The sequence below is a fragment of the Triticum aestivum genome, chromosome 4D (assembly GCF_018294505.1).
Source record: "Triticum aestivum cultivar Chinese Spring chromosome 4D, IWGSC CS RefSeq v2.1, whole genome shotgun sequence".
Taxonomy (NCBI): Eukaryota; Viridiplantae; Streptophyta; class Magnoliopsida; order Poales; family Poaceae; genus Triticum; species Triticum aestivum.
The window spans coordinates 420,508,953-420,522,497 of NC_057805.1; positions in this window are offsets into that span (position 1 = coordinate 420,508,953).

A 13,545-nucleotide genomic window follows, 5' to 3' on the forward strand; every position below is an offset into this window, starting at 1 on the left:
ACAACGGTTACCATACGTGCTTGCTACGGGACTTGCAAACCTCAACACAAGTATTTCTCAAATTCACAATTAATCTACTAGCATGACTCTAATATCACCATCCTCATATCTCAAAACAATCATCAAGCATCAAACTTCTCATAGCATTCAACGCACTTTATATGAAAGTTTTTATTATACCCATCTTGGATGCCCATCATATTAGGACTAGTTTTATAGCCAAAGCAAATTATCATGCTGTTCTAAAAGACTCTCAAAATAATATAAGTGAAGCATGAGAGATCAATAATTTCTATGAAATAAAACCACCACCGTGCTCTAAAAAGATATAACTGAAGTACTAGAGCAAACTTATCTAACTCAAAAGATATAAGTGAAGCACATAGAGTATTCTAATAAATTTTGATACATGCGTGTCTCTCCCAAAAGGTGTGTACAACAAGGATGATTGTGGTAAAATAAAAATCAAAGACTCAAATCATACAATATGCTCCAAGCAAAACACATATCATGTGGTGAATAAACATATAGCCTCAAGTAAAGTTACCGATAGACGAAGACGAAAGAGGGGATGCCTTCCGGGGCTTCCCCAAGCTTAGGCTTTTGGTTGTCCTTGAATTTTATCTTGGGGTGCCTTGGGCATCCCCAATCTTAGGCTCTTGCCACTCCTTATTTCAAAATCCATCAAATCTTTACCCAAAAACTTGAAAACTTCACAACACAAAACTTCAACAGAAAATTTCATGACCTCCGTTAGTATAAGAAAATAAACCACCACTTTAAGGTACTGTAACGAACTCATTCTTTATTTATATTGGTGTTAAACCTACTGTATTCCAACTTCTCTATGGTTCATACCCCCCGATACTACTGTTGACACCAGATTTTGGCACGGTCAAGAACTTAATTAATATGGCCTCAAATGGAGAAGTGATCTATATAAAAAAGTTTCGTATTATCGATATAAACATCTTTGAAGTTTGGGCCATCGCCATCCGATCTCATCTCGAAGGCCGAATTTGTGTTCGAAATACTGAGATTTTGTATTCAGAACACTATTCGGCTCATTACGCCCCCAAGACCGCCTCGTATGGAAAAATGATCTACATGGATTGTCTTCGTCTCGTCGAAACGATCAATTTTGATATAAAATCGTTGCAACCCAAGTTCATATGGAAAAGTTAGAGCCATCGGAATGCAACTCTGTCAAGAGGCAGAAAATGGCGCGCCCCACAAGACGCCATGTCTGATGGGTAGCGTGAGTATAGCCTGTTTTGCGCGAGGTAGCGCGAATAATAGCCTATTTTGCACGGGTGATTTGTCCCTCAAGATGACCTCTGATAAAAAAATGTTCAACATGAAAATTGTTCGCCTCGTCGAAACGGTCAAGATTGCTTTTGGACTCGTTTCCATCCGAGATAATTTACCACCACAAAAAAGACCCTCAAGGTGCAGCCAGTTTAAACCGAACAGTTTTGGAAAGTTCGGATAAAACCAATCCAAATTTGACTAGGGTTTTGGAGGTGAATCCAAGTCTTTTTCTTGCACGGGAAGTCCAGCCGCCTCTTATATACCTAAGGGGTGACGGCCGATTGAACAACACACAATCGATCAAATCATCTACCACTTTTTATCTTTTATCTTTTCTCCTTAACCCTAGTTCTTCTTCTTCCTCGTTCTTTGTTCGTTCTTCTTGTTGTAGGGCGAGGAACCTCGAGGCCCTAGGGGCGATCAGGTCGACCTAGGGCAGCCCATAGCCGCCGCGTGCCCTGACGGGGTCCCTCCTGGGCGTGTGGGGTTTCGGGTCCTCAAAAGCGCCCGCTGGATTGCTTGTGTTACGCGCTTCCGGACGGGTCTCCTTCGACGTGAGCTGCGGTGCATCACCCTCGACGTTGGAGGTACACGGTGACGTGTTCGTGTGCGAACACACTTTTTTGGCGACTTCGCTGGAGAAGAAGCTTTGAACGGTCTCCAGCCCATTCTTGCTACGAAGAGATCGTCATCTAGGATTGGCAATCTACAAAGGTAATATGAATACTCAATTCCATACTGTAGATGCAAATAATTCATATGGTGTTACTAGATCATTCAATGAGTATACTCTATCGGCCAACCCTAGGTTTTTCAATAATGCATCTAATTACATGCAAAGGCCGATTCAAAGTAATTTACATGCTTCAACTTCTTATGATACTAGTAACATGCACCATATGTACTCCAACTCTCATGCATCGGCAACCCCAGAAATCGTTATGCCGATGAACAACATGATGAGTTTGGTCAATCAAGGTGAAACACCTCTTGTAGGAACTTCCAATAGCATGCGACAAAGTGTTTCACCTTTTTATTCATCGTCAACTAATTTGCAATATACTAGTTCAACCATGCCAATGAATGAGAGAATTGGCCATGCTACTACTAGCTATTCGGTCAGTTACTCTCAACCGTCATATGCTACACCTCATGTTAGTTATTTTTCAGCACCATACACAACTGTAGATGCTCATAATTTGACTTCACACCTTTCTGGTCATAGCCGAATAAATGTAAATTTTACAGGAGAGGTTGTGCCCAATATTGTAGAAGATGAGGTAGTAGTGGCTGCATTGAAGAGTTTAGCCCAAAATAAGAGGATTAGTGCTCTTTGCCTTGAACAACATGAAAAGGGGCTATTTCCTAATTATGCCGCAATACAAGCTAGAGTTTTGCAAGAAGATGAATCTTTGCCAATTGATAAAATTGGCGAGCAAAAATATGTTTTTACAACAATGCATATGCCTTCACCTAGTACTACTCATATTATACACCCCTACACTATTGGAAAATTTCAGCAACACCCGTGTGTCATTGCCGAAAGAATCTAAAAACATTGGGGGGCAATCATATCCGGAGTGGGCTGAAATTGAGAAAAAGCTTAAAGCCAACTTTGCCGCTCGCCGCCAGAAACAAATAGAAAAAGAATTGGCTCAGATAAAAGAAGCATTGCCAATTGGTAGTATCAATGAAAAGAAGGATGATTCGGAACTTGAAAGTGCTTCGGTTGAAAAAGTCGAATCAAGTAGTATATATTACGAATTCATCAAATCCAAAGAGGCAAGCATTATTGAGAAAGGGCATGGCAAGCATAGCAAAACAACCATGCTTAATTTTTCTGAAGTTGATGGAACCTACTTCCCGCCCTATGAATTCCGTGCCGTAGAAATTGACAAGCCTCAAGGACAAGAGCAAGTAGCCAAACAAAGTTCGGCTGATAAGGATCTTCAAGGTAATGATGCACGGAATAAAGAAAAAGATGATGAAAAGGCGTTGGAGAGTCAACCAAAGACGAAGCTAGATATTGTTCAAGTCACACCACTATCATGCTCTCCCAACGTATTTGAAGAGGTATGCATAGCGAGTAATTTACCTATTTTCAGATTTGGTCGCGACTTCATTATTGATGCATCTATAAGAAATATTCTCATAAGTAATTTTGAAAGACCAATGAAGAAGGGTAATTTACTTGTTAGCAATAAAATTTTTATGGAACATATCGGTCAACCCATTGCGCCATTTATAAAGACCGATAATGACTTATTGTTACAGCCAAAGCTTTCCCCGTTGCTTTGACTAAAGTTCATATCTAGTTGGCTAGCTTTGCTTATTTCTTACTTGGCTTACACTTGGTCTCAATTGAGACATGTATGTTCTAACTATTTTCGTTTCAGAAATTTAAAGCCAAGGTTAAAATCTTCTGAGCAAACTGATGCCAGTATAGTTTCTTATCTGAAGACATCGGAGATAGAGTGCAAAACACAATGCATAGCCGAATGGGGTGATGCAAAATCTGAACCATTCGTTTGCTTAACTCAAAATCCATTCTCACAACAAGATCGGCTAGAAAATAAAAAATTTACCTTCAATTCCAATATGTGTGATCAAATATTTGAGTTGTTGTTGAGAAATAATTATATTAGAATTCTTGATCTCCATGTTGAGCCATCTGTCCAGGGACGAATGTATTGTAAGTTGCATGATTCGTCCAAGCATAATTTTGAGGATTGCAACATGTTTCGTCAAATAAGTAAATCGACCATTAATAAAGGACGATTGAAATTTGTTGAGACACCAAGAGATGACCAGTCTATTCCGATTGGTCCCGATGGCATAAAGTTTTTGCATCGGCTGCTTCAAGCCAATCCACTGAAAGAGAAGGTAAAAACTGCAGGTGATGAGACCAAGCTTTCAAGTAAAGAAGTTGTTGAAGGGCATAATGAACATAATCTTGAGGGAGAGAGTTCCATCGAAGCTATAATGGAGACGCCAGGGACTGGGGGCAGCAAGCAAATCCAATGATTGACGAAAGCAAACCAAAAGAAAACAAAGGCCGAAATAAGCGCAAGTGTAAGAGATCAAAAATCACCTTCGCTGAACTATTGGATAAATCTCAAAAGAAGAGTGGAGAGAAGAATACTTATCGGCCAAATCATGCAAAGAAATCAAGATCACCCCAAGGCGCAAATATGAGGATTGGTATGAGCAAAGTGAGAATTTTAATGCAACATATTCATATCCTTATTTTGGGCCGCCAATGCCAATGCCGTGGATGCCTCCCTATGCTCATATAGATCCATATCCATCATGGGATAGGTATGATACAAGGGCACATTCTCCATCTTATTTTAGACCATCTCACCAATATTATGCAGCTCCGAGAAGATCAACATTTGAACAATCACATGTTAAAGACCGTTTCAATCATAAGGAATCGGTCCAGAGCTCAAGGAAGAAGAAAGAGGTGGTCAAGCAAGTTTACCGTGTTAAAACAGATGGTCGTAAGAGTGCAACTTCAGATTGATCTTAAATGAAAAAGAGCCAATTAATGTGTTGACATTGGCTACTAAAGACAATGAGACAAAGCAACCAATTATTGAGAGTCGAAGTGCCAAATCTGAAGAAAAGAAGTTGAGAGTGCACAAGGCCAAAAAGCAGTTGCCATTGGTCAAAACAGAATCATAGCCGAGATGCCTGCTCGGCTTATCGTATTGGCAAAAGAAGAAATTACAAAAACTTAGTGCACAAGAACTTGAAGAAAGGAACATGGCATGGGTTCCCAAAGGAGGTGCTCAAAATAAGAATTATGTGCAAGCTTCCATTACAAGAAGTGCGGCAAAGGTGAAGAAGGAAAAGAATGAAAACTATGAAGGACCAAGCCGAAGGTTTCAACATCTTTGGTCTACACATTATCCATATTCTTAAACTATTCCATTAACGCCTATGCCATGGAATTCGTCATCAGGTATGATTGGTAACCCTCAATGGGCTTATTTTAATCATGTATGCAATATAATTTCTTACATCATGAAAGGGTACTACCAAGTCACTATACATTTGATTAGCTACAAGTTTGTTGCTGATCCAAAGGGCCGAAATACTTGATTTGTCATTTCATTTTTTTATTTCGACTATATGTGCTTTGAATGAAGTTTACATGGTAATGGACGATATTTATCTATCATCCTAAGAGTATGTCAATGCATGGCCAGTGTAGTATTCTAACATCGTCCTTAGTTCGATTGGAGAGCGAGACAAGGTATGTGCTCATGGAAATTTATATGTATGCCTATATTATGATTGAATGGAGTTGAGACATCATGACTGATGTCATTGAATATATGTTGCATAGACCAATTCATAGCTGCAGAATTGGTTAGTGGGCTTATACTTTGTTTGGATATGATTCGGCTTATGCATCTTTGAGATCTATAAGAGGCCAAATCATAGCTGATTTTATTACTGAACATCGGATTAATGTCATGCATAATATTAATATTAGTCTTGTCTCTCTAGTACTTTGGAGATTATGTTTTGATGGTTCAATTCATAGCAATGGCCAAAGTGTTGGTGTTGTTTATATCTCTCTTTATGGTACTATTTTTGAAGCCTCATGCCGCTTAGAATATGTTTATGCACGATTAATCAAGGCCGGATATGCATTGTTATTCGGATTGACTCTTTTACTTGCTATAGGTGCTATACATATTGAGGCTTTCGGTGATTCGTTATGAGTAGTGCAACAAATATCCAAGGGTTATCAATGTTTTGACAAATCACTTATAGTTTATCTTGGGGTATGTCTAGATGCAAAATTTACCTTGGGTTGCATTAAAATTGTTCATATATTTAGACATGACAATTGGAGAGAGTTGGCATAGCAAGCATCCGGCTACCATGTCCGTCATGGTGTATTGCACATCTATCAATAGCCGATGCTTATTCTTGCCAACATAGGTAAGGCCGAATTGGAGCTCACCACCTCGGCCACTAATGAAACTTTTATGCACGCAAAGTAAGGATTGGAGGAAGTTCATTCTTGATTATTTGCAAAATCCTAGCGAAAGGGTGAATAATATGGTTCGGAGGATATCTTTGAGATACATATCTATGGAACCTTATCATCGGATTGTTATATAAGTTGAGAATTTTTCACCCAAGTTGCATCAAGAGGTTCAAATAAGCAACGACCGATATATGACTATCGTCCTAAGCAAAGACATGGCCGATAAATAACTATCGCCCTTAGCATAAACATACCCGATAGATAATTATCGCCCTGAGAAATATAAATGGCCGATGGAGCATTGACATCGTCCTTAGAACAAATACATTGCAAATTATTTTTCGGCACGCAAGTTTTGCCGAAAAACAGGGGGCATGTGTTGACACCATATTTTGGCATGGTCAAGAACTTAATTAATATGGCCTCAAATGGAGAAGTGATCTACATAAAAAAGTTTCGTATTGTCGATATAAACATCTTTGAAGTTTGGGCCATCACCATCCGATCTCATCTCGAAGGCCGAAGTTGTGTTCGAAATACTGAGATTTTGTATTCAGAACACTATTCGGCTCATTACGCCCCCAAGACCGCCTCGTATGGAAAAATGATCTACACGGATTGTCTTCGTCTCGACCAAACGATCAATTTCGATATAAAAACCGTTCCAATCCGAGTTTGTATGCAAAAGTTAGAGCCATCGGAATGCAGCTCTGTTAAGAGGCAGAAAATGGCGCGCCTCACAAGACGCCATGTCTGATGGGTAGCGCGAGTATAGCCTGTTTTGCGCGAGGTAGCGCGAATAATAGCCTGTTTTGCACGGGTGATTTGACCCTCAAGATTGCCTCTGATCAAAAAATGTTCAACATGAAAGTTGTTCGTCTCGTCGAAGTGGTCAAGATTTCTTTTGGACTCGTTTCCATCCGAGATCGTTTACCACCACAAAAAAGACCCGCAAGGTGCAGCCAGTTTAAACCGAACAGTTTTGGAAAGTTCGGATAAAACCAATCCGGATTTGACTAGGGTTTTGGACGTGAATCCAAGTCTTTTTCTTGCACGAGAAGTCCAGTCACCTCTTATATACCTAAGGGGTGACGGCCGATTGAACAACACACAATCGATCAAATCATCTACCACTTTTTATCTTTTATCTTTTCTCCTTAACCCTAGTTCTTCTTCTTCCTCGTTCTTCGTTCGTTCTTCTTGTTGCAGGGCGACTAACCGCAAGGCCCTAGGGGCGATCAGGTCGAACTAGGGCAGCCCATAGCCGTCGCACGCCCTGACGGGGTCCCTCCTGGGCGTGTGGGGTTTCGGATCCTCAAAAGCGCCCGCCGGATTGCTTGCGTACCGCGCTTCCGGACGGGTCTCCTTCGACGTGAGCTGCGGTGCATCACCCTCGACTTTGGATGTACACGGTGACGTGTTCGTGTGAGAACAACTACTCATAGATTCATCAAAATAAGCAAACAACACACGAAAAATAGAATCTATCAAAACAGAACAGTCTGTAATAATCTGACTTGTTTGAATACTTCTGGAACTCCAAAAATTCTGAAATAAATTGGTGGACGTGAGAAATTGGTCTATTAATCATATGAAAAAATAATCAACCTAAAAGCACTCTCCAGTAAAAAATGGCAGCTAATCTCATGAGCGCAAAAGTTTCTGTTTTTTTACAGCAAGATCGCAAAGACTTCACGCAAGTCTTCCCAAAGGTTCTACTTGGCACAAACACTAACTAAAACATAAAACCACATCTAAATAGAAGCTAGATGAATTATTTATTACTAAACAGGAGCAAAAAGTAAAGAACAAAAATAAAATTGGGTTGCCTCCCAACAAGCGCTATCGTTTAACGCCCCTAGCTAGGCATAAAAGCAAGAATAGATCTAGGTACTGTCATCTTTGGTATGCAATCCGTAAGTGGCTCTCATAATAGATTCATAAGGCAATTTAATTTTCTTCCCAGGAAAGTGTTCCATGCCTTTCCTTAACGGAAATTGGAATCTAATATTTCCTTCTTTCATGTCAATAATTGCACCAATCGTTCTAAGAAAGGTCTACCAAGAATAATAGGACATGTAGGATTGCAATCTATATCAATAACAATGAAATCTACGGGCACATAATTCCTATTTGCAACAATAATAAAATCATTAATCTTTCCCATAGGTTTCTTAATGGTGGAATCCGCAAGGTGCAAACTTAAAGAACAATCATCAAATTCACGGAAACCTAGCACATCACACAAAGTTTTTGGAATCGTGGAAACACTAGCACCCAAATCACACAAAGCATAGCATTCATAATCTTTAATCTTAATTTTAATAGTAGGTTACCACTCATCATAAATTTTTCGAGGGATAGAAACTTCTAGTTCAAGCTTTTCTTTATAGGATTGCATTAAAGCATCAACGATATGTTTAGTAAAAGCTTTATTTTGATTATAAGCATGAGGAGAATTTAACATGGATTGCAACAAGGAAATACAATCTATCAAAGAGCAATTATCATAATTAAATTCCTTGAAATCCAAAATAGTGGGTTCATTGCTATGTAAAGTTTTGACCTCTTCAATTCCACTTTTATTAATTTTTTCATCGAGATCTAAAAACTCTGAATCATTGGGACGCCTTTTAACTAATGTTGGCTCATCTCCAGTCCCATCTTTATCAAGATTCATATTGGAAAACAAAGATTTAATAGGAGTCACATCAATTACTTTTAGATCTTCATCATTATTATCATCTAGGTCTTCCGGTTTAGCGGCCATCTTATTAACTAAGGTGGCTTGCTTATCCGAAATTTGGCCTACTAAATTTTCAAGATGAGCAAACTGAGATTTCAAACCATAAATTCCTTAGACATATCATCGAGCTCTTTATGTACTCCATAAAACGTTTTTGTTCTTTAAGCTCGTTTCTGAAGAAATTATTATGCTCAAATTGCAAAGACATAAAGCTTCTAACATTGTTTTCAATTCCTTCCAACCTTCTAAGGTGAGGATCAACGCCTTTTGGCAGAGCCATCGTGACAAACAATCAATCCAACACACAAGCACACAAGAAGCAAGCGAAAAGAGATGAATGGAAAAGGGGCGAAGAAAGAGGCAAAGGTTTTCGAAAATCGTTTTAGAAGTGGGGGAGAGGAAAACGAGAGGCGAATGACAAATAATGTAATGCGAGGGGGAAGAGTTTATGATGGGTACTTGGTATGTCTTGACTTGGTGTAGATCTCCCCGGCAACGGCGCCAGAAATCTTTCTTGCTACCTCTTGAGCATGCGTTGGTTTTCCCTTGAAGAGGAAAGGGTGATGCAGCAAAGTAGCGTAAGTATTTCCCTCAGTTTTGAGAACCAAGGTATCAATCCAGTAGGAGACAACGCACAGGTCACCTAGTACCTGCACAAACAATCAAGAACCTTGCAACCAATGCGATAAAGGTGTTGTCAATCCCTTCACGGTCACTCGCAAAAGTGAGATCTAATAAAGATAGTAAAGTAAATATTTTTGGTATTTTTGTTGTATAGATTAGAAAGTAAAGATTGCAAAATAGTAAACGAGATGCGATGTAAATAAAAGAGATGCAAATATAATAATAAAGAGACCTGGGGGCCATAGGTTTCACTAGTGGCTTCTCTCAAGATAGCACGTATTACGGTGGGTGAACAAATTACTGCCGAGCAATTGATAGAAAAGCGCATAGTTATGAAGATATGTAAGGCAATGATCATGAATATAGGCATCACGTCCGTGTCAAGTAGATCGAAACGATTCTGCATCTACTACTATTACTCCACACATCGACCGCTATCCAGCATGCATCTAGAGTATTAAGTCCATAAGAACAGAGTAACGCATTAAGCAAGATGACATGATGTAGAGGGATAAACTTAAGCAATATGATATAAACCCCATCTTTTTATCCTCGATGGAAACAATACAATACATGCCTTGCTGCCCCTACTGTCACTAGGAAAGGACACCGCAAGATTGAACCCAAAGCTAAGCACTTCTCCCATTGCAAGAAAGATCAATCTAGTAGGCCAAACTAAACCGATAATTCGAAGAGACTTGCAAAGATATCAAATCATGCATATAAGAATTCAGAGAAGAACCAAATAATATTCATAGATAATCTTGTTCATAAATCCACAATTCATCGAATTTCGGCAAACACACCGCAAAAGAGTATTACATCAAATAGATCTCCAAGAACATCGAGGAAAACTTTGTATTGGGAATCAAAGAGAGAGAAGAAGCCATCTAGCTAATAACTATGGACCCGAAGGTCTGTGGTAAACTACTCACGCTTCATCGGAGCGGCAATGGTGTTGATGTAGAAGCCCTCCATGATCGATTCCCCCTCCGGCAGATCGCCGGAAAAGGCCCCAAGATGGGATCTCACGGGTACAGAAGGTTGCGGCGGTGGAAAAGTGGTTTCGTGGCTCTCTTTGATCGATCTAGGGTATATGAGTATATATAGGCGGAAGAAGTATGTAGGTGGAGCTACGAGGGGCCCACGAGGGTGGGGGGGGCGCCTACCCCCTGGGCGCGCCCTCCTGCCTCGTGGCCGCCTCGTAGAGTCCCAGACTTCAACTGCAAGTCTTTTGGATTGCGCTCGGTCCAAGAAAGATCATCGTGAAGGTTTCATTCCGTTTGGACTCCGTTTGGTATTCCTTTTCTGCAAAACTCTAAAATAGGAAAAAAAACAGAAACTGGCACTAGGCATCCGGTTAATAGGTTAGTCCCAAAAATAATATAAAAGAGCATATTAAAGCCGATTAAACATCCAAAACAGATAATATAATAGCATGGAACAATCAAAAATTATAGATACGTTGGAGACGTATCAGGCATGTCCTCCGGCGCCACCGATCTATGATTCCAAAGCAATGGATCCCCTCTAAAACACATGTGGGTTTCGCTCAAAGGCGGCAGTGCCGCGGGCTGCAGCGAGAGGGCAGCCCGCGGGATCCTGGGATCTAAGGGATTATCCATGGGGGGATCCTCCATGGCAGGATCCAGTGGGCGAGGCGAGCCTAGGCGCTGGGAGAGCCCTATGAGGCTAAGATAAAGATAGTACTACTCCACTCCGTCCATATTTAAATACAATGGCCACCAACACTAGCCCTGGCAAAAATTGATCATGCTGCCCGCGTCCTTGTTTATTGGCCCCTTTTTTTGTGCCACTTTTTATGGCATGCATAAATATTATGTTACTTAAAAATAAGGTAAAAAATTGGCACAAAATACGAAGGAGATCAATGGAAGTAGCAACTGCTACCTCTTGAGCACTGCGTTGGTTTTCCCTTGAAGAGGAAATGGTGATGCAACAAAGTAGCGTAAGTATTTCCCTCAGTTTTTGAGAACCAAGGTATCAATCCAGTAGGAGGCCACGCACGAGTCCCTCGCACCTACACAAACAAATAAATCCTCGCAACCAACGCGATAAGGGGTTGTCAATCCCTACACGGTCACTTACGAGAGTGAGATCTGATAGATATGATAAAATAATACTTTTGGTAATTTTATGATAAAGATGCAAAGTAAAGTAAACAAAATAAAAACAGCGCTAGAAATAGCTTGTTGTCGGGAGATTAATATGATGGAAAATAGACCCGGGGGCCATAGGTTTCACTAGTGGCTTCTCTCGAGAGCATAAGTATTTACGGTGGGTGAACAAATTACTGTTGAGCAATTGACAGAATTGAGCATAGTTATGAGAATATCTAGGTATGATCATGTATATAGGCATCACGTCCGAGACAAGTAGACCGACTCCTGCCTGCATCTACTACTATTACTCCACACATCGACCGCTATCCAGCATGCATCTAGAGTATTAAGTTCATAAGAACAGAGTAACGCTTTAAGCAAGATGACATGATGTAGAGGGATAAACTCATGCAATATGATATAAACCCCATCTTGTTATCCTCGATGGCAACAATACAATACGTGCCTTGCTGCCCCTACTGTCACTGGGAAAGGACACCGCAAGATTGAACCCAAAGCTAAGCACTTCTCCCATTGCAAGAAAGATCAATCTAGTAGGCTAAACCAAACTGATAATTCGAAGAGACTTGCAAAGATAACCAATCATACATAAAAGAATTCAGAAGATTCAAATATTGTTCATAGATAAACTTGATCATGAACCCATAATTCATCGGTCTCAACAAACACACCGCCAAAGAAGATTACATCGAATAGATCTCCACGAGAGAGGGGGAGAACATTGTATTGAGATCCAAAAAGAGAGAGGAAGCCATCTAGCTAATAACTATGGACCCAAAGGTCTGAGGTAAACTACTCACACATCATCGGAGAGGCTATGGTGTTGATGTAGAAGCCCTCCGTGATCGATTGCCCCTCCGGCGGAGCTCCGGAACAGGCCCCAAGATGGGATCTCACGGGTACAGAAGGTTGCGGCGGTGGAATTAGGTTTTTGGCTCCGTATCTGGTAGTTTGGGGGTACGTAGGTATATATTGGAGGAAGGAGTACGTCGGTGGAGCAACATGGGGCCCACGAGGGTGGAGGGCACGCCCCCTACCTCGTGGCTTCCTGGTAGCTTTCTTGACGTAGGGTCCAAGTCCTCTGGATCTTGTTCGTTCCGAAAATCACGTTCCCGAAGGTTTCATTCCGTTTGGAGTCCGTTTGATATTCTTTTTCTGCGAAACTCTAAAATAGGCAAAAACGGCAATTCTGGGCTGGGCCTCCGGTTAATAAGTTAGTCCCAAAAATAATATAAAAGTGTATAATAAAGCCCAATAATGTCCAAAACAGAAGATAATATAGCATGGAGCAATCAAAAATTATAGATACGTTGGAGACGTATCAGCAACCCATGATTTCACTACTCGCATGCACGTAGTGGAGTAGTAATGTATTTCTCAACTACTTCCTCCCTCACGTCCACTCAATTTGCATGGGCTGAATTAATTGACCATCAATGAAGTGAAGGACTTTACACATGTCAAATTATCACATGGGGTGGATCTTCATACAAAAATGCGTCCCTGATACGTCTCCAACGTATCTACTTTTCCTAATGCTTTTCCTCTTGTTTTGGACTCTAATTTGCATGATTTGAATGAAACTAACCCCGGACTGACGTTGTTTTCAGCAGAACTACCATGGTGTTGTTTTTGTGCAGAAATAAAAGTTCTCGGAACGGAACGAAACTTTGCAAAGATTTTTATATCAAACAAGAGAATTTCTGGAGCCA